Consider the following 22,674-nt stretch of genomic DNA (forward strand, 5'->3'; position numbering starts at 1 on the left):
TCCCACAGTCCAGTGACTCTTCAGTCCAAGTTTGGTGGAGGTAAGTCCTTGCCTCCCCACGCTAGACTGCATTGCTGGGTACCGCGTGATTTGCAGCTGTTCCGGCTCCTGTGCACTCTTCCAGGATTTCCTTCGTGCACAGCCAAGCCTGGGTCCCCGACACTCTAACCTGCAGTGCACAACCTTCTGAGTTGTCCTCCGGTGTCGTGGGACTCCCTTTTCTGACTTTGGGTGGACTCCGGTTCACTCCTCTTCCAAGTGCCTGTTCCGGTACTTCTGCCGGTGCTGCCTGCTTCTGTGAGGGCTCCCTGACTTGCTGGGTGCCCCCTCTGTCTCCTCATCCAAGTGGCGACATCCTGGTCCCTCCTGGGCCACAGCAGCATCCAAAAACCCTAACCACGACTCTTGCAGCTAGCAAGGCTTGTTTACAATCTTTCTGCATGGGAACACCTCTGCAAGCTTCTTCACGATGTGGGACATCCATCCTCCAAAGGGGAAGTTCTTAGTCCTCTTCGTTCTTGCAAAACACCAAGCTTCTTCCATCTGGTGGCACCTCCTTTTCACCCTCAGCTGGCATTTCCTGGGCATCTGCCCACTCTCGACACTGTCGCGACTCTTGGACTTTGTCCCCTTGTTTCACAGGTACTCAGGTCCGGAAATCCACTGTTGTTGCTTTGCTGGTGTTGGTTTTCCTTGCAGAATCCCCCTATCACGACTTCTGTGCTCTCTGGGGGTTGTAGGTGCACTTTACACCTACCTTACAGGGTCTTGGGGTGGGCTATTTTTCTAACCCTCACTGTTTTCTTACATTCCCAGCAACCCTCTACAAGCTCACATAGGTTTGGGGTCCATTTGTGGTTCGCATTCCACTTTTGGAGTATATGGTTTGTGTTGCCCCTATACCTATGTGCTCCTATTGCAATCTATTGTAACTTTACACTGCTTGCATTACTTCCTTTTGCTATTACTGCATATTTTTGGTATTGTGTAGATATATCTTGTGTATATTTGGCATCCTCATACTGAGGGTACTCACTGAGATACTTCTGGCATATTGTCATAAAAATAAAGTACCTTTATGTTTAGTATATCTGTGTTTGTGTTTTCTTATGATATTGTGCATATGACACCAGTGGTATAGTTGGAGCTTTACATGTCTCCTAGTTCAGCCTAAGCTGCTCTGCTATAGCTACCTTCTATCAGCCTAAGCTGCTGGAAACACCTCTTCTACACTAATAAGGGATAACTGGACCTGGTACAGAGTGTAAGTACCCCCTGGTACCCACTACAAGCCAGGCCAGCCTCCTACAACATTGTAGAGCTGCGACTTGGAGATCTATTCACACCTTTACCAAGCATTATTGCCTTGACTCTGATGCTAGGGCAGATGCTCAACTAGGACAGGCTTCTCTTAGGAACCTCTTTGCTTGAGAGAGTGTTTTCTGAGTGTTCTGTCTGCTCCTACGCGTGTTATAGGATGGGCTTGCTATTCTATTCAACGCTTATGACTATATGTGGAAATCCCCTATGAGAGAAGGTATAGTTTCTTACCTGTAACTCCAGTTCTCTCGTAGGGGTATTTCCATGATAGTCATTAGCAACCCTCCCACCTCCCCGGGGGAGCAGACAGATTGCTTAATTAGGTCAATCATTATTATCAGCTAAGAGCTGCCTGCAAAAAGAACTGAGATAACTGCCTCTCTCTAGGCATGATGGGATACCGGAGGACTGGCTGCTCTTAAAGGCATAGTCTCCTTTTTCTTCATTACTAACGGCAGCCTATAGGCTACACTGCTCTGCACTCCTTCATAGGGGTTTTCTGATATAAAAAAGGTTTGTGAAGGAATTTTTCTGAAAAATATATTCATTTGTTCAGGCATTTAAATGCATTTACCTCAAGAACAAACTGGATGAAGAAGTTTGAACACTGTAGCCTTTCCTATAGGCTGCATAGGAACATTCTTAAGTGAATTGGCAGGCCTTTCTGAAGTAAGGCGAACATGGACACTTAAGAAGTTATATTGGAAAAAGTGCTCCGGGGTCCCAGCAGGCGGGCGGGGAATATTCAATGCTTATGACTATCATGGAAATACCCCTACGAGAGAACTGGAGTTACAGGCAAAAAACTATACCTTATTAGCTTTTAAACAGCAAACAAAGGTGGGTAGATACAGGGGAAGACAAGAGGGATACAAAAGTCATGCCTCACATACCTTGTAGTATCACATTACAGTAAGGAGGAAATAAAATTATGCACAATTGGAAACTGTAGGCAAGTAGCATCTTTCTGGCATAGGTGCCCCCACTGTTTGCCTGGTGTCAGTGTGTTTAGACTATAGTACACTGGGATCCTGCTAACTGGGGCCCCAGTGCCAGCTTTCCCTCGCCTAAATTTTGTTGTATGGTAACTTTTACACCCCCCAATTGGCACACTGGTGCACCAAGATAAGTCCCTAGTATATGGTACTTAGGTACCCAGGGCATTGGTACAGCAGGGGTGCCCCATGGGCTGCAGCATGTATTATGCCACCCATGTGGGCCCATTCAAAATGTGACTACAGGCCTGCCATTGCAGCATGTGCGATATGGAACATGCACCTTTCACTCCTGACATAAGGTTTGCCTTATATCATGGTCACTGCACTCTGACCCTGTAAGTCACCCCTAAGGTAGGTCCTTCAGCCCAAGGGCAGGGTGCATGGTTCTAAGTGTGAGGGCACCCCTGCATGAGCAGAGGTGTCCCTACAAACCCCAGACTCCATTTCCTGGGCTTTGTAAGTATGGGGAACCATCTTAAGGTATGTAGTGGAGACTGGCTAACACAAGTTGTCCAACTACATAATGGCTTTACCGAACCTAGGAATGTTTGGTATCAAACATGTTAGAATCATGCAATGCGATTCCAGTGATAGCTGCATGATACTATGTACTTTGGGGGTTCCCTGGAGAATTCTCCAAAGTCTACTTGTACAGCCTTGCAGAGTCTGCATGCCAGTTTGTGCTGCTGCTGGTTATCCCAGGCACTGTTCTGCCCTTCTGCTGCTGAGCCTAACTTGGGCAGGGGAAGGCAGAACAAAGGATTTCCTGTAATAGAGAGGTGTGACCACCTCTTCTTTAGAAATAGATGTCTCTGGGCTGGGGTGGGAGTGCCTCTGAGTGCCACTAGACTGCTTTGAAGGGCACATTTGGTACCCTCTTTGCATAAACCAGTTTGCATCAGTGCAGGAATCTCCGGATCCCGATCTGGCATGAAACTACAAAAAGGTCCTCCCTACGGAGGTGCACAGAACTCTGCCAGGTTTTCACTTGATTCTGCCATCTTGGAAATAAGATGGGTAGAGGCCCTGGGAACATCTGACTGATTATACCAGCTGGGAGCATCTGACTGATTAGTCCAGCTGGGTGACATCCCTGACCCCCTCTGATAGGTGGGTCACTGCAGTAAGTGTCTAACCCCCTTCCTGGGTTACCTAAGGGCTCCCCTGAGGGTAGGACCCTAGATTCATGTGCAAGACTTCAGGAACCATCTGCAACTCTTCTCTGCAAGACACTTCTGCAACCTGGACACCGAAACCGCTGCTGTTCTTCACTGCAACCAGAAGCAAGACTGTAACCAGTAGGAGGCTCTTACTGCAACTTTGCTTCCAAGTTCTGCAAAGAGTCCTGCAACCCCGAGGCTGTGCATTCTCCAGAGTCATTGGTACTCTGGCTGCACTAGGAAGCAAGAAAGAATCTCCCTTGGAGTGAAGGAGGCACTCCCCTGCATCTGCAGGCACCTCAGTGATGATTACTGGCTTGTGGGTCCTGCTGTTCCACGGACTCTCCAAGGCTCTGCATCACAGAGGTGGCTCTGTGGCTCTCCAGAGGTCTCACCTATCTTCCTTGTAACTGGAAAGTCTGTGGTCTCTTGCGGGAGCTGCTTGGCTGGAACCCCTGTGCACTGTGTCTGCTTGTCGTTGCCAAGGCTTGTTGGCTGTTCAGTCCAAAAACCTCCTAGCTCCAAGAAGCCCTGGCCTCCAGCACTCTCCAGCTCCAAGAACGATGTCCTCTCTGCAACTCCTGACACTTTATTGTTCTGTTGAGGCCTCCCTGTGACTCTCTGTGCCTGCTGGCAGAGGGTCCTGCTGGGGACTCCACTGACTCCTCCTGGTTCTCCTGCATACTGAGGGCTAGCCCTGACCTACCTGCCATTTTGCCAAGGCTTGTTGGTGGTCCCGCTGACCACTTATCCCTCTGCAATTCGACATCTGGCGTTGGACAGCTTGTGGACTACTTCTAGGATCTTCCTACATCGTCTGGACTCCACAACTGAACTTGTTCGTCCACCGTCCTACAGGAAGGCATCTCCAAGAAGGGTGGGCATTGCCTTCCTGCACCGCCTGGGCACCTCCGGTGGTCTGGACTCTGTCCTTTCTTTCCTTAGGTCCTCTTCTTCTGGAATCTACCCCTGGATTCCACCGACCTGGTCCATGTGTCATGACAGCAGCTGGACAACCAAGGTCCCCATTAACCTCATTGGGAGGTTCCGACACAACTTCACCTCTATGCACCTGGGTTCCCTGGTGTAGGTACTCCACAGTTCTGGGTATTCACAGGTTGTGGATAAGTACCATCTTCCTTGGCATGTTACCCCTATTTTTACCTGTATGTCAGTATTTTTTTGCCTGTCTCACTGGGATCCTGCTGGTCAGGACCCGAGTGCTCATAGTTTATAGCCTAATGTGTGTGTCTGTATAGTGCTTGACAGTGTCACTGAGGCTCTGCTAACCAGAAACTCAGTGCTTATGCTCTCTCTGCTTTTAAATTTGTCACTATAGGCTAGTGACTTCACTCTGCTTTTAAATTTGTCACTGTAGGCTAGTGACTTCACTTACCAATTTCAATTGGTACACTGGACCTCCCTTGTAAGTCCCTAGTATATGGTACCTAGGTACCCAGGGCATTGGGGTTGCAGGAGATCCTTATGGGCTGCAGCATTTCTTTTGCCACCCATAAGGAGCTTAGACAAACCCTTCCACAGGCCTGCTATTGCAGCCTGCGTGAAATAGTGCACACACTATTTCACAGCCATTTTCACTGCACTTAAGTAACTCATAAGTCACCTATATGTCTAACCTTCACTTGCTGAAGGTTAGGTGCAAAGTTACTAAGTGTGAGGGCACCCTTGCACTAGCAAAGGTGCCCCCACATAGTTCAGGGCCATTTCCCGGGTCTTTGTGAGTGAGGGGATGCCATTACACGCTTGCACTACATATAGGTCAATAACTATATGTGGCTTCACAATAGTAACTGAATATGGCCATGTAACAAGTCTAAGATCATGGAATTGTCCTCCCATTCCAAATCTGGTATTGGGGAGCCAATTCCATGCATCTCGGGGGCTCCACCATGGACCCTCAGTACTGCCAAACCAGCTCTCTGGGGTTTTCTCTGCAGCTACCGCTGCTGCCACCCCACAGACAGGGTTCTGCCCAGCTGGGGTCTGGGCAGCCCAGTCCCATGAAGGCAGAACAAAGCATTTCCTGAGAGCAGGGTGTTACACCCTCTCCCTTTGGAAATAGGTCTTACAGGCTGGGGAGCGGTAGCCTTCCCCAGCCTCTGGAAATGCTTTGAAGGGCACATATGGTGCCCTCCTTGAATAAGCCAGTCTACACCGGTTCAGGGACCCCTTGTCCCCTGCTCTGGCGCAAAACTGGACAAAGGAAAGGGGAGTGACCACTCCCCTGTCCATCACCACCCTAGGGGTGGTGCCCAGACCTCCTTCAGTGTGTCCCAGACTTCAGCCATCTTACTTTGCAAGGTGTGGGGGCACTCAGGTGGGCTCTGAGTGGCCAGTGCCAGCAGGTGACGTCAGAGACCCCTCCTGATAGGTCCATACCTGATAAGGTAGCAAATCCCCCTCTCAGGGCTATTTAGGATCTCTCATTTGGGTTCTCTTCAGATTCTGCATGCAAGTTTCCTTCAAGAATCCTCTGCAACTACTACTTCACGCTCTGAGGCCTCCCTATCTTCATCCTGCACCAGAAGGACTGAAGAAATCTCCAGTAGGGTGACAGAGTCACTCCCCTGCTCACGCAGGCACTTTCCAAGACGACGACCGGTACGCTTGGACTCCTCTCACAGCAACGAGTGCCCTGTGGTGTGAGAGGCATCCCACCCTCTGCAGGTGCCTCACAGCAGGATTACCATCCACCAGAGAGAGGAGGATGCTTGTGTTGCCCAGGCCCATTAGTGCACCCCCTGCCTCGTCTGCCACTCCTACAGGACAGGACCTTGGCAGGTTCAGAGCCCTGTGGCTGTGAGAGACATCCCACCCTCTGCAGGTGCCTTAAAGCAGGATTACCATCCACCTCACCGGTGCCCTGGCATGCGTGTCACTTCAGTCACAGCAAGCTGCCCTCTGGGCACTGACGTTGGCACTCGGCCCAGTGCCCAGCCCAGGCCTGGTATGTGCCTTTGAGTGTGCTGGAGTGGGCGGGACATTGAAGCAACTCCAGGAGCTCACGTGGAAGGGAGTGTAACACCTCTACTGAAGCCTCTCACCAGAGTACTGAGGGCCGCGTCCACCCCATCCTCACCCGAGCAGAGGGGCCATGTCTATACCAACCTTATCCCACCCCAGAGGGATCATGTGCATTCTACTGTCACTCAAGCACTGAGGGCTGTGTCCACCCCACCCTCAACGGAGCACTGAGGGCTGTGTCCACCCCACCCTTATCCACACCAGAGGAGCCATGTGCATCCTGTTGTCACCCAAGCACTGAGGACCATGTCTGTACCAACATAATCCACCCCAGACGTGTGATGGCAATCCCATCCTCATCCTAGTCCTGACAGCGATGTCCATCCAATCGCAGAGGGGCAATGCCCACCCCTCCCCACCCTCACTCGAGCACTGAGGGCCATGCCTACCCCACCCTCTCCGGAGCACTGAGGGCCATGTCCACCCCACCTCACCAGAGCACTGAGGGCCGTGTCCACCCCACCCTTATCCACCCCAGAGGTATCATGTGCATTCTACTGTTGACCCCGGCACACAGAATGGTATAATCACAGTTCAAATTAAGGACAAGTGTCCTTGGTGTTCAGGTTCCGGACGTGGGTAATAAATCTGAAGAGTCCTCAGTTGGTGACGCAAGTGTCTTTTTTTGTAGGCCCAATTTGCCACAGATTTACGTAGTCTTCCAAGAACAGCCAACACGTGTTTCGTCACACAAGTGTCTTTCTCAAGGCTGGGCCAATTGGCCAGGAAGATAAGTAGTGGGTGGAACCAATGGTATCGTACGCGAGTAGTAAGGATTTGAATGGTTGGCAGTAGCTAAAAGCCAATCCAGTAAACGAAGGTAAGCAAAGAAGGCCTTGATAAGCCTCAGTTGGGGACCCTGGTGGGATGGTGAGCCGGTCGTAGTCTGTAGGGCACCGACCGGCTGTAGGGCAGGTGGTAGTGTCACCTAGCTTACCTGTAGACTATCTCTTAGGTAATGACCTAGAGGCCTCAGGTTGGGCTGATGTAGAGTTTTATACCCATGCAGCCATGCTAGGTATCCCTGAGGAATTGTTCCCTCTCATTTCTACAGAAATGAAAAAGCAAAGGAGAGAAGGCCTGAAAACTCAGGATCCCTCTCCAACAACAGGTAAAAAGGGTATCACAGTATCCCCTAACCACCCTGCCATTCAGGATACCATTCCTGTGGTGGGAGAAACCTCTCCTGGGGTGGCACCTGTTCCAAGGGAATCATCAGCTGGCATAGCTGTACTCCCTGAGGTGGAAGTACCTCTCTGTGGGATAACTAACATTGGTGAGAAAAAGAGCACCATTTTAGTTAACATGGAGCATCCCTCCAACCCTCCCAGAGAAACTTTAGTGCAGAAACCCTGCACTGCCTCACAACACTTAGGACAGCACCCCTGCCCTAGTGTGGATCTCATAGGACAGCATCCCTGCCCTGCTCCAACTAAAGAGAAACAGCATCCCTGTTCCCTCTTCCAAAGTTTTTGCCCAGCTATGGCTTTACTGAGACAGCATACCTGTCTGGCATTTTCATCATTACAAATAGGTTCAGTGGACAATTCCCACTGCTCTAAACTAAAACTTACTGATAGAAACTCTGAAAATATATCTTCACATTGTTGCTTAGCTAAAAAACTTTAAACAGGGTGGTTTACATCCCCACAGGGAAGTAACCATATAGTGGATGATAAAGGGAGTAACCAGTCTATTGCAGAGCTACTCTCTACTTATCACCACTTAGACAATAAAGTCTCAACTGGCCAAGGTTAGCCTTATTGTCCTTCGTTTGGGGGGGGGGGGGTTGTGTGAGAAAGTAGCCTCTTTCTAGCCTTGTTACCCCCACTTTTGGCCTGTTTGTGAGTGTATGTCAGGGTGTTTTCACTGTCTCACTGGGATCCTGCTAGCCAGGGCCCAGTGCTCATAGTGAAATCCCTATGTTTTCAGTATGTTTGTTATGTGTCACTGGGACCCTGCTAGCCAGGACCCCAGTGCTCATAAGTTTGTGGCCTATATGTATGTGTTCCCTGTGTGATGCCTAACTGTCTCACTGAGGCTCTGCTAACCAGAACCTCAGTGGTTATGCTCTCCCTGTACAAATTGTCACTAACAGGCTAGTGACCAATTTCACCAATTTACATTGGCATACTGGAACACCCTTATAATTCCCTAGTATATGGTACTGAGGTACCCAGGGTATTGGGGTTCCAGGAGATCCCTATGGGCTGCAGCATTTCTTTTGCCACCCATAGGGAGCTCTGACAATTCTTACACAGGCCTGCCACTGCAGCCTGAGTGAAATAACGTCCACGTTATTTCACAGCCATTTACCACTGCACTTAAGTAACTTATAAGTCACCTATATGTCTAACCTTTACCTGGTAAAGGTTGGGTGCTAAGTTACTTAGTGTGTGGGCACCCTGGCACTAGCCAAAGTGCCCCCACATTGTTCAGGGCAAATTCCCCGGACTTTGTGAGTGCGGGGACACCATTACACGTGTGCACTATACATAGGTATGAAACTGAAACTGAACTCAGACAAAACGGAAGTCCTCATCCTCGGTAACACCCCGACCGCCTGGGACGACTCCTGGTGGCCCACGGCCCTGGGCACCGCACCGACCCCCTCAGACCACGCACGCAACCTCGGCTTCATCTTGGACCCTCTTCTCACCATGACCAAACAAGTCAATGCAGTATCATCCTCCTGCTTCCTCACCCTCCGCATGCCCCGAAAGATCTTCCGCTGGATCCCCGCCGACACCAGAAAGACCGTGACCCACGCCCTCGTCACGAGCCGCCTGGACTACAGCAACACCCTTTTCGCTGGAACCACAGCTAAACTCCAGAAACGTCTGCAACGAATTCAAAACGCCTCCGCCCGCCTCATCCTCAACATACCCCGCAACAGCCACATCTCCGCACACCTGAGACACCTGCACTGCCTTCCCGTCAGCAAAAGGATCACCTTCCGTCTCCTCACCCACGCACACAAAGCCCTCCACAACAAGGGACCAGAATACCGCAACCGTCGCCTCAGCTTCTACGCTCCCACCCGTCTTCTCCGCTCCACCAGCCTCGCGCTCGCCGCCGTCCCTCGCATCCGCTGCTCCACAGCGGGTGGGAGGTCCTTCTCCTACCTGGCGGCCAAGACTTGGAACACCCTCCCCACCATCCTCAGGACCACCCAGGACCACTCCGCATTCCGGAGACTTCTCAAGACCTGGCTCTTCGAGCAGCAGTAACCCCTTCCCCCTAGCGCCTTGAGACCCGCACGGGTGAGTAGCGCGCTTTATAAATGTTAATGATTTGATTTGATTTGATTTGATTTGATAGGTCACTACCTATGTATAGCTTCACAATGGTAACTCCGAACATGGCCATGTAACATGTCTAAGATCATGGAATTGCCCCTGGCATTGGTGAGACAATCCCATGATCCCCCGGGTCTCTAGCACAGACCCGGGTACTGCCAAACTGCCTTTCCTGGGGTTTCACTGCAGCTGCTGCTGCTGCCAACCCCTCAGACAGGTTTCTGCCCTCCTGGGGTCCAGCCAGGCTTGGCCCAGGAGGGCAGAACAAAGTCCTTCCTCAGAGAGAGGGTGTTACACCCTCTCCCTTTGGAAAAAGGTGTTAGGGCTGGGGAGGAGTAGCCTCGCCCAGCCTCTGGAAATGCTTTCATGGCCACAGATGGTGCCCATTTCTGCATAAGCCAGTCTACACCGGTTCAGGGATCCCCAAGGCCTGCTCTGGCGTGAAACTGGACAAAGGAAAGGGGAGTGACCACTCCCCTGACCTGCACCTCCCCTGGGAGGTGCCCAGAGCTCCTCCAGTGTGCTCCAGACCTTTGCCATCTTGGAAACAGAGGTGCTGCTGGCACACTGGACTGCTCTGAGTGGCCAGGGCCAGCAGGTGACGTCAGAAACTCCTTCTGATAGGCTCCTCCAGGTGTTGCTAGCCTATCCTCTCTCCTAAGTAGCCAAACCTCCTTTTCTGGCTATTTAGGGTCTCTGCTTTGGGGAATTCTTTAGATAACGAATGCAAGAGCTCATCAGAGTTCCTCTGCATCTCTCTCTTCACCTTCTGCCAAGGAATCACTGCTGACCGCGCTGGAAGCCTGCAAAACTGCAACAAAGTAGCAAAGACGACTACTGCGACCTTGTAACGCTGATCCTGCCGCCTTCTCGACTGTTTACCTGGTGGTGCATGCTGTGGGGGTAGTCTGCCTCCTCTCTGCACTAGAAGCTCCGAAGAAATCTCCCGTGGGTCGACAGAATCTTCCCCCTGCAACCGCAGGCACCAAAGAACTGCTTCACCGGTCCTCTGGGTCTCCTCTCAGCATGACGAGCGAGGTCCCTTGAACTCAGCAACTCTGTCCAAGTGACTCCCACAGTCCAGTGACTCTTCAGTCCAAGTTTGGTGGAGGTAAGTCCTTGCCTCCCCACGCTAGACTTCATTGCTGGGAACCGCGTGATTTGCAGCTGCTCCGGCTCCTGTGCACTCTTCCAGGATTTCCTTTGTGCACAGCCAAGCCTGGGTCCCTGGCACTCTAACCTGCAGTGCACGACCTCCTGAGTTGTCCTCCGGCGTCGTGGGACCTTCCTTTGTGACTTCGGGTGAGCTCCGGTTCACTTCACTTTGTAGTGCCTGTTCCGGCACTTCTGCGGGTGCTGCTTGCTTCTAAGTGGGCTCTTTCTCTTGCTGCATGCCCCCTCTGTCTCCTCACGCAATTGGCGACATCCTGGTCCCTCCTGGGCCACAGCAGCATCCAAAAACCCTAAACGCGACTCTTGCAGCTAGCAAGGCTTGGTTGCGGTCTTTCTGCACGAAAACACCTCTGCAAGCTTCTTCATGACGTGTGACATCCATCCTCCAAAGGGGAGGTTTCTAGCCCTCTTCGTTCTTGCAGAATCCACAGCTTCTACCATCCGGTGGCAGCTTCTTTGCACCCACAGCTGGCATTTCCTGGGCATCTGCCCACTCCCGACTTGATCGTGACTTTTGGACTTGGTCCCCTTGTTCTACAGGTACTCTCGTCTGGAAATCCATTGTTGTTGCATTGCTGGTGTTGGTCTTTCTTGCAGTATTCCCCTATCACGACTTCTGTGCTCTCTTGGGGTTGTAGGTGCACTTTGCACCCACTTTTCAGGGTCTTGGGGTGGGCTATTTTTCTAACCCTCACTGTTTTCTTACAGTCCCAGCGACCCTCTACGAGCTCACATAGGTTTGGGGTCCATTCGTGGTTCGCATTCCACTTCTAGAGTATATGGTTTGTGTTGCCCCTATCCCTATGTGCTCCCATTGCATTCTATTGTGACTATACATTGTTTGCACTGTTTTCTATTGCTATTACTGCATATTTTGGTATTGTGTACATATATCTTGTGTATATTTGCTATCCTCATACTGAGGGTACTCACTGAGATACTTTGGCATATTGTCATAAAAATAAAGTACCTTTATTTTTAGTATATCTGTGTATTGTGTTTTCTTATGATATTGTGCATATGACACCAGTGGTATAGTTGGAGCTTTGCATGTCTCCTAGTTCAGCCTAAGCTGCTCTGCTAAGCTACCATTTTCTATCAGCCTAAGCTGCTAGACACCTCTTCTACACTAATAAGGGATAACTGGACCTGGTGCAGAGTGTAAGTACCCCTTGGTACCACTACAAACCAGGCCAGCCTCCTACAGGGTGTCTGGCATCCAGAACGTAACACCCACACTTACAAAACCCTGCACAAAGGAGAGACAAAGAACAAGGCCCTAGACCTGGAAGGCAACAAAAGCAAAAGAGTAATGGACAGTTGGAAGAAAAGGCACCTGATGCCCTGCTAATGGTTTTGTATACAGATGAACCTAGGTCAAGATAGGTTTCTGCAAGACCCTCGTATGCCCCCTGAGAACCAGTGGGGGGACAACCTAGACTCCATTGCAACCCCAAGTACCCCAGCTGTGGGAACTCTTTGGAAATGATTGAAACCTCTCCCAGGACCACTTTTCCTAGGGACCAGGAGATTTAGGATAGTATTTGAAAATAAATGTTTTTAAGGGGTGCTTTTGCACTCCCTGCATTCCCGAGTAGACACTGCCTAAACATTGGTGATGCCCCAGCCCCCCCGTGGGTCACCACAAAAAAAAACACCCTCCATCTAAGTCAACAGCATCACCCCTTCATATGAACTGACACAATTAGCACAGGACTGACATCAGGGCATACCCATGCCACTTATGGTGGAACATGAAACACACAAAAGGTGATGGAAGGTATGCTTATGTGATGGGAGGGAAACGTATTGTAAACAGCCTCCACTCACCTTCTGTGTTGTTCATGTACCTCTCTAAGTGGTATGGGTAAGCCCAGACACAGGTCCAACTCTCACTGTGTCACTGGAACCAAGCTGTACCTGGCTGATGAGCCCATGAGTAGAGTGGAACCGGTCCTGGGCTGCTTGTGTTCTGGGTCAGGGAGGACCTGGCTTGGTAGTTCGGGCTGGATGGAGCAGGGTCGAGACTGATTTGCATATGGCTGGGTCCAAACTGAGGTGGCATGGTGAGCAAAAGAACGATGGGTTGGACTGCTACCCGAGCTATTGCCAGTGGTAAGACTTATTGCAAGCGTTCCTGCCATCATCTTTTGTGTGTTCTTGGAACGCCCATGCTCCACCCAAGGAACACCTCACAAGTTGGAATGTAATATAACACAGCGCAGTCAGTTGGCTTGCAATACATTTCTATACACTCAAGGCCACACAAATCAGACCTAAGAAGGATTAGTAAATATCAATAAAGCCTATTGGTTGTCTTGTGTAATGCAAGGACAAAACAAAGACTTCCTAAATATGGGCCTTAGTTGTCACCCCAATGAAAGATGCGCTGTCTGTAAATGGCGGTGCACCACAACACCATGCTTTATTAATATATTTGCAAAAGTGTGCTCCAAAGTGCAACATTAGTTAAATACAACTCCAAGTGAGTAGCTAGAAACCTCAAACACTGCGGGTGTGCAAAGCGAGTAAACTCTACCCACCGTAGATGAGGTCCCTTCATCCAGTCTTCTATCCAACTCTCCATCCGTTTAAGTCCTTGATGCATCCTTCCATCTATCCATCTTTTCATGCTTCCATGCATCCTTTCAGCATTCCGTTCATCCACCCTTTCATTATTAGTCTTCTATCCATCCTTCCACTCACACTTCTATCCATTCATCCATATTTTTACCCATATATACATTCTTTTTCACCCATCCACCAATTCACCCTCCTTTTATCACTTCACCATTCCTCCTTTCACCCAGCTGTCCATTCATCCATCCACCTGTTCATCCAGCCTTTCATCATTCCAGCCACTTTCTTTCACCCACCCATGCAAATGTTGTTTCACCCTTGCATCCACCTGTCCTTTCACCCTTGCGTCCTCCTGTCCTTTCACCCTTGCGTCCACCTGTCTTTTCACCCTTGAGTCCTCCTGTCCTTTCACCCTCGCGTCCACCTGTCCTTTCACCCTCGGGTCCTCATGTCCTTTCACCGTCGCATGCACCTGTCCTTTCACCCTCGCGTGCACCTGTCCTTTCACCCTTGCGTCCACCTGTCCTTTCACCCTCGTGTGCACCTGTCCTTTCACCCTTGCTTGCACCTGTCCTTTCAACCTTGCGTCCTCCTCTCCTTTTGTCCACCTGTCCTTTCACCCTTGCGTCCTCCTGTCCTTTCACCCTTGCGTCCACCTGTCCTTTCACCCTCGCGTGCACCTGTCCTTTCACCCTTGCGTCCGCCTGTCCTTTCACCCTCGCGTGCACCTGTCCTTTCACCCTTGCTTCCATCTGTCCTTTCACCCTTGCATCCTCCTGTCCTTTCACCCTTGCATCCACCTGTCCTTTCACCCTCGCATGCACCTGTCCTTTCTCCCTTGCGTCCTCCTGTCCTTTCAACCTTGCGTCCACCTGTCCTTTCACCCTCACATGCACCTGTCCTTTCACCCTTGCGCCCACCTGTCCTTTCACCCTCGTGTCCTCCTGTCCTTTCACCCTTGCGTCCTCCTGTCCTTTCACCCTTGCATCCTCCTGTCCTTTCACCCTTGCGTCCACCTGTCCTTTCACCCTCATGTCCTCCTGTCCTTTCACCCTTGCGTCCACCTGTCCTTTCACCCTTGCGTCCTCCTGTCCTTTCACCGCTGCGTCCTCCTGTCCTTTCACCGTTGCGTCCACCTGTCCTTTCACCCTTCCGCCCTCCTGTCCTTTCACCCTCGTGTCCACCTGTCCTTTCACCCTTGTGTCCTCATGTCCATTCACCTGTCCTTTCACCCTCGTGTGCACCTGTCCTTTCACCCTTGCGTCCACCTGTCCTTTCACCCTTGAGTCCTCCTGTCCTTTCACCCTCGCGTCCACCTGTCCTTTCACCCTCGTGTCCACCTGTCCTTTCACCCTCGGGTCCTCATGTCCTTTCACCCTCACATGCACCTGTCCTTTCACCCTCGCGTGCACCTGTCCTTTCACCCTTGCTTCCACCTGTCCTTTCACCCTCGCGTCCTCCTGTCCTTTCACCCTTGCATCCTCCTGTCCTTTCACCCTTGCGTCCTCCTGGTCTTTTGTCCACCTGTCCTTTCACCCTCGTGTCCACCTGTCCTTTCACCCTCGGGTCCTCATGTTCTTTCACCCTTGCATGCACCTGTCCTTTCACCCTCGCGTGCACCTGTCCTTTCACCCTTGCTTCCACCTGTCCTTTCACCCTCGCGTCCTCCTGTCCTTTCACCCTTGCATCCTCCTGTCCTTTCACCCTCGCATCCTCCTGTCCTTTCACCCTCGCGTCCACCTGTCCTTTCACCCTCGCGTCCATCTGTCCTTTCACCCTCGCGTCCACCTGTCCTTTCACCGTCGCGTCCACCTGTCCTTTCACCCTCGCGTCCTCCTGTCCTTTCACCCTCGCGTCCACCTGCCCTTTCACCCTCGCATCCTCCTGTCCTTTCACCCTCGCGTCCTCCTGTCCTTTCACCCTTGAGTCCACCTGTCCTTTCACCCTTGCGTCCACCTGTCCTTTCACCCTTGCGTCCACCTGTGCTTTCGCCCTTGCGTCCTCCTGTCCTTTCACCCTTGCATCCTCCTGTCCTTTCACCCTTGGATCCTCCTGTCCTTTCACCCTCACGTCCACCTGTCCTTTCACCCTTGCATCCTCCTGTCCTTTCACCCTTGCGTCCACCTGTCCTTTCACCCTCGCATCCTCCTGTCCTTTCACCCTTGCATCCTCCTGTCCTTTCACCCTTGCTCCCACCTGTCCTTTCACCCTCGCGTGCACCTGTCCTTTCACCCTTGCTTCCACCTGTCCTTTCACCCTCGCGTCCTCCTGTCCTTTCACCCTTGCATCCTCCTGTCCTTTCACCCTCGCATCCTCCTGTCCTTTCACCCTCGCGTCCACCTGTCCTTTCACCCTCGCGTCCATCTGTCCTTTCACCCTCGCGTCCACCTGTCCTTTCACCGTCGCGCCCACCTGTCCTTTCACCCTCGCGTCCTCCTGTCCTTTCACCCTCGCGTCCACCTGCCCTTTCACCCTCGCATCCTCCTGTCCTTTCACCCTCGCGTCCTCCTGTCCTTTCACCCTTGAGTCCACCTGTCCTTTCACCCTTGCGTCCACCTGTCCTTTCACCCTTGCGTCCACCTGTGCTTTCGCCCTTGCGTCCTCCTGTCCTTTCACCCTTGCATCCTCCTGTCCTTTCACCCTTGGATCCTCCTGTCCTTTCACCCTCACGTCCACCTGTCCTTTCACCCTTGCATCCTCCTGTCCTTTCACCCTTGCGTCCACCTGTCCTTTCACCCTCGCATCCTCCTGTCCTTTCACCCTTGCATCCTCCTGTCCTTTCACCCTTGCTCCCACCTGTCCTTTCACCCTCACGTCCTCCTGTCCTTTCACCCTTGCATCCACCTGTCCTTTTACCCTTGCGTCCTCCTGTCCTTTTGTCCACCTGTCCTTTCACCCTTGCGTCCTCCTGTCCTTTCACCCTTGCGTCCACCTGTCCTTTCACCCTTGCGTGCACCTGTCCTTTCACCCTCACGTCCACCTGTCCTTTCACCCTTGCATCCTCCTGTCCTTTCACCCTTGCGTCCACTTGTCCTTTCACCCTTGCGTCCTCCTGTCCTTTTGTCCAACTGTCCTTTCACCCTTGCGTCCACCTGTCCTTTCAACCTCGCGTGCACCTGTCCTTTCACCCTCTCGTCCACATGTCCTTTCACCCTTGCATCCACCTGTCCTTTCACCCTTGCGTCCTCCTGTCCTTTCACCCTTGCATCCTCCTGTCCTTTCACCCTTGCGTCCTCCTGTCCTTTCACCCTTGCGTGTCCTTTCACCCTTGCGTCCACCTGTCCTTTCACCCTTGCGTCCACCTGTCCTTTCACCCTTGCGTCCGCCTGACCTTTCACCCTTGCGTCAGCCTGTCCTTTCACTCTTGCGTCTGCCTGTCCTTTCACCCTTGCGTCCTCCTGACCTTTCACCCTTGCGTGCACCTGTCCTTTCACCCTTGCGTCCACCTGTCCTTTCACCCTTGCGTCCACCTGTCCTTTCACTCTTGCGTCCGCCTGTCCTTTCACTCTTGCGTCCACCTGTCCTTTCACTCTTGCGTCCGCCTGTCCTTTCACTCTTGCGTCCACCTGTCCTTTCACTCTTGCGTCCACCTGTCCTTTCACTCTTGCGTCCTCCTGACCTTTCACCCTTGCGTCCACCTGTCCTTTCACTCTTGCGTCCGCCTGTCCTTTCACTCTTGCGTCCGCCTGTCCTTTCACTCTTGCGTCCGCCTGTCCTTTCACCCTTGCGCCCACCTTTTAACTTTTTGACCCTTCCTTCTTGTCACAGTTTCTTCCCTATCTTTATATGTCCTTTCTTTCACTCGTCCTTGCAGCCTTCTCTGTCACTCTTTTTCTTTCCCTCTCTCTTTTCTCTTCCTTTCTTTGCCGTGATTGACGTTGCAGTCCGCTGTTATTGTACCTTTATTTTTGCTTTATTTTCAGAGCTTGTGTCTGAAGAGCTGCAGACAGGACAGTCTATGTGTCAGCACCAGCCACTGTACCACACCTTACCCCTCTCTGCTGACCAGGTGGTGCTCACTTGTTGCACTTGTTCCTAAACTGAGATTTAGATTTTTTACAGTGCCTATGACTCCACTGACCTAACACTGATGGCAGCACATCCACCCTGGCAGTTGTTCCAGCACCACTGATCACTTCAGAGGACAGGAAATGTAAAAACCCACAAAAGAGACAGTTGTTGGGATGAAGGGGAGTCCTGGGGAAGAGTGAGGAACCTTATCCCAGGTTGCTGGAAGCTGATAGCTGAGCCTGTAGAGTGCAGTCTGAGACTGCTAGAAGAATGAGAAGACCAAGGGTGAGAGAACTGGGAGAGGGGCCGGTAAGGGAGAGGGACAGGTTGAGGGTGGCTCTAAGAATGAGAAGTTAACCAAGGGTGAGAGAACTGGGAGAGGGGCCGGTAAGGGAGAGGTACAGGTTGAGGGTGGCTCTAAGAATGAGAAGTTAACCAAGGGTGAGAGAACTGGGAGAGGGGCCGGTAAGGGAGAGGGACAGGTTGAGGGTGGCTCTAAGAATGAGAAGTTAACCAAGGGTGAGAGAACTGGGAGAGGGGCCGGTAAGGGAGAGGGACAGGTTGAGGGTGGCTCTAAGAATGAGAAGTTAACCAAGGGTGAGAGAACTGGGAGAGGGGCCGGTAAGGGAGAGGTACAGGTTGCGGTTGAGGGTGGCTGGAAGAATGGGAAGACCAAGGGTGAGGGAACTGGGAGAGGGGCCGGTAAGAGAGAGGGACAGGTTGCGGTTGAGGGTGGCTAGAAGAATGAGAAGACCAAGGGTGAGAGAACTGGGAGTGGGCAAGTAAGGGAGAGGGACAGGTTGAGGGTGGCTCTAAGAATGAGAAGTTAACCAAGGGTGAGGGAACTGGGAGAGGGGCCGGTAAGGGAGAGAGACAGGTTGCGGTTGAGGGTGGCTGGAAGAATGAGAAGACCAAGGGTGAGGGAACTGGGAGAGGGGCCAGTAAGAGAGAGGGACAGGTTGCGGTTGAGGGTAGCTGGAAGAATGAGAAGACCAAGGGTGAGAGAACTGGGAGTGGGCAAGTAAGGGAGAGGGACAGGTTGAGGGTGGCTCTAAGAATGAGAAGAGAACCGAGGATGAGGGAATTGGAAGTGGGCCGGTAAGGGAGAGGGGGAGGTTGAGGGTGGCTCTAAGAATGAGAAGAGAATTAAGGATGAGGGAACTGGGAGTGGGCACGTAAGGGAGAGGGACAGGTTGAGAGTGGCTGGAAGAATGAGAAGACCGAGGGCAAAGGAATTGGAAGTGGGCTGTTAAGGGAGAGGGGGAGGTTGAGGGTGGCTGGAAGAATGAGAAGACCAAGGGAGAGGGAACTATGAGAGGGGCCCATAAGGGAGAGGGACAGGTTGAGGTTGAGGTTGAGGGTGGTTGGAACAATGGGAAGACCAAGAGGTAGTGAACTGGGAGAAGGATCAGTAAGGGGAGGTACAGGTTGAGGGCTGCCAGAAGAATGAGAAGACAAACAGTGAGGGACCTGGGAGTGGTGCCAATAAGGGGGTGTTCTGGTAGAGGGCCGCTGGAAGAATGAGGGACCAGAAGCGAGGGAGTGGAAAGCAGCAAGAGAGCGGAGAATGGACTGGTAAGGGAGTGGGCAGGTTGAGGGTTGAGGGCTGCTGGAAGAATGAGGAAACCAGGGGTGAGGGACCTTAGAGTGAAGTTTTGTTTTTTTTGGAAGGGGGTGGCAGTTGAGCCTGCTGGAAGAATGGGGAGACCAGTGGTCAGGGATCAGCGAGCAGGTCCTAGTAGGGGGGGGAGGTTGAGGGCTGCTAGGAAATGAGGAGAGAAGGGGGCAACGAAGCTGAGAGTGGGGCCTGTAGTGGGAGTAAATTGAGGGCTGCTATTCTTGGAAGCCTTGATTATTTCCCTGCTATCTCTTGCACCATCCCTACCTGTCTGCCAGGCGAGCTTCTGCCCAATGACCTCATCCTTCAGCAAGTTTACAAATGTAATATTCATAGCCTCACGCGTTTCACTGAGGCCACCTACTGCCAAGATCTCAGGAGAGGTTCCTCAGTGATCCTAGTGTTTGCCATCTATGGGCAGGCCACCTGCTGTGAGGGCATAGGAGGGTGAGTAATATCAGGTGCCGCCTGGAGCCTGAATCTACACCTCATGTCCACCAAGGTGAGGCCTTTTAACAGGGTCCTGGGAACTCAGTGGTCAGTGGGCACCAATCTTGAACCACCAGTGCCTCAGGTCACAATACTAAAGCATTCCAGTTAGAGAAACAAGAATGTGCAATTTGCACACTGACCTGCTTGCGATTGGAAATGCAGTTTGTGATGTGACCCATGTATCAATACGTTGCATGGTAAATTGTCCATATTTTTGCAAATTGTCCATTTCCAAGGGGCTGCAAATCAACCTGTTTAATTAATATTAATTAGGCAGGTCACAATTTGTGAACACTGATTGTGCTCCCTGGGGCCACCAACATAATTTCCAAAGGGGAACTTGTCTCAAAGTGACATCTTTCTGTTTGTGAACATGCCATCACTTTTGAGCTGTGGTTATCACCATAAATGTGGTCACAAACCATTGATCCATTTCTTTCCAAAACATAATTTTGAGGGGATGTCGTTTTCACACTCACTCCTATTTGTGATTTAAAAAAGAAGGATCCCAGATAACCATTTATAAGTCAAAAATAATTTAATAACTTGTAAAAGTCAGGGACTTTGTAAATTGTAAAAAGGAATTTTGTAGCCACAAACCCAGTGATTTTGTAAATTGTAGGCTTTGTGACTGCATAATACCCTTATACACCAGGTCCTTTGTTTTAGTACCTTTGTGCCCATGACTGTCCCGGTATAGTGAAGGTGAGCAGTTAACGCTTACTAGGAGTGTGGAGAAAGTTCTGAATGAACATACATTGTGACCCAGTAATCACACTCCGTGAACTCAGTTCACAGTTGGAGTGATTTTCTGTTTTTTTACAAATAAAGGTCTCTGTTCACAAGTAGGTAAAATATGCGATAAATATAGCAGAAGGTCCCAGCTCAATCTGAGGCTGAGATATGATGCCAGAAACATGCTAGAAATTCAGCTAAAAGCGACATACAATGACCACTGTGATCAGTGCGGTTCAGGAGCCTGACCGGAGATAACTCTGTGGCATGTGCGAGAAGCATGGATGCTCCTCTACCTAAGAGGCTGGTGCAGTGGATCTCCTGTGATGTGAACCATCTGTGTCTCTGCCTCATTTCCCCATGCAAGTGAACTGCATCTCAACCCACACTTTCCAACCGGTTGTATGTCACAACACAGGGGTCAGTAATATCGACCGGCAGGTACCTCACCTCTGCAACATCCAAGACTAGCATATCATTAAGGGAGGTACAGATTTGTGGTTTTTTTTAAAGTCCACATTTCCTTACCTTGAAATGTTAGTACTCAATACTGTGAAGTCAATGCAAGTTTAGGTCACTATTAACATTTCAGTATTGTGGTAGAACACGTACTGCCTTGGTGAGAAGAGTAACAGTATGACGTCACAGGTTGGTGACTGCCCAGTTAATGTGGACTTTAGGAGCCCAGCACTTGGTGGATGAGAGGAACCTGGCACAGTTGAGGTAGACTGGACAGGGGAGCCACGGGTGCTAGAAACTGACTGGCACCCCCTGCAGGCTCGCCAGGAGTACAGAACGTAGGGTCCTACATATCCCTAATATTATGTTATACTAGTGGCTGTTTACAAAGCACACGGCCACATGAGGGTTTCTTGACGCTTAAAGGCTGTTTGCACACATAGGGGCCTGATTCATGAAGGGATTTACATATAGCAAAGTTACAAGTGCAGAGTCTCCACAGTTGTGGTGTAATCTCCACACTCGGGGTACAGTCGCCACACGGCGTACCACAGAGAGTGTGCTGTGTGGAGATTCTGCCTCGAGTGTGGAGACTCTGCCTCCAGTGCGGAGACTGAGCCACAAAATACAGAGACTCTACACGCGTAACTTTACTACACATAACTCCCTTTGTAAATCGGGCCCATACTTTCTTAATGGCAGGTGAGCCCATGGGACGTACAAACCTACCACCTCAACCAGTAACTGGGAAAGCGAAGGTTTAGGATTAGGGACTGTTCACATTGTGAAACTGTGTCTATCGAATCATAGGTCATCAGGAGAGGATGCAAATATGTCTGAAATCAAGGCAATAATAACAATACATACTGAAGGTGCTTAAGATGAGAGGTAAAAAAAACCTTTGTACCCACTTTCTGCTCGGGATAGGTGAAATTAGTTTTTACAGAGTCAGGTGTGTCACATGTTAGTGGAAACTTACCAAGAGAAGCAATCCTTTCTGGTCTCAACACATTCCCGACCCTCAGGTGAGCACCTCAGAGTCCTGCAGGTGGGGGCAGTGCAGAGTCACCAAGAGTACAATCTTTTGATGGGCTCAACACATGCCACACCCTAAGTGACCTCTCGATGAGTTATGAGTCAAGGAGCTGGGGAGACTAAACAAGAGGTGCAATTCTTCAATGATCTCACCAAATGCCTGACCTTCAGCTCCTCAGAGTGCCACAGGTAGAGGCAGTGCAGATCACCAAGCTATGCAGTCCTTCGATGGTCTCAACTCATCCATTACTCTTAGGTGAGCTCCCCAAAGTTCTGCAGGGCAAAGGGCAGTGCAGAGTCACCAAGCTATGCAATCCTTCGATGGCCTCAACACATGTCCAACACACCGGTGATCTGGATGTCGCCAGCGGGCTCCAGGTACTTATGCCTTCTTGAACAACTTTTTTCCTTACTTTGTCCTTCATGCGGATCTTGTCCTTCAGGTCTCAACAACCCTTTTTTCTCTCAGGCAGTCCAGGAGAGGCTGTTCATGTAGGACAGAGGAAGAGGGCATCTCCAGTGTGTGGCGTAGTCCACGGTCCGGTGAACCAGCGACTTCCAAGGTCCTCCGCAGACATCCTTGTGAGCTGGTTTGTAGATGTCACATGTGAGGGACTAGCTTTAGAGCAGAGGTTCCTGTCCAGTTCAGAGGGCAGTGGATAGGTAACAAGGATGATCACAAGCTATTCTATGTTCAACATTCACATCTCAAGCCAACCTGTGCATTGTGCACCTTTCTCAGCGAGTCG

This window comes from Pleurodeles waltl, chromosome 3_2, assembly GCF_031143425.1.
Source record: "Pleurodeles waltl isolate 20211129_DDA chromosome 3_2, aPleWal1.hap1.20221129, whole genome shotgun sequence".
In the NCBI taxonomy this organism is placed as follows: domain Eukaryota; kingdom Metazoa; phylum Chordata; class Amphibia; order Caudata; family Salamandridae; genus Pleurodeles; species Pleurodeles waltl.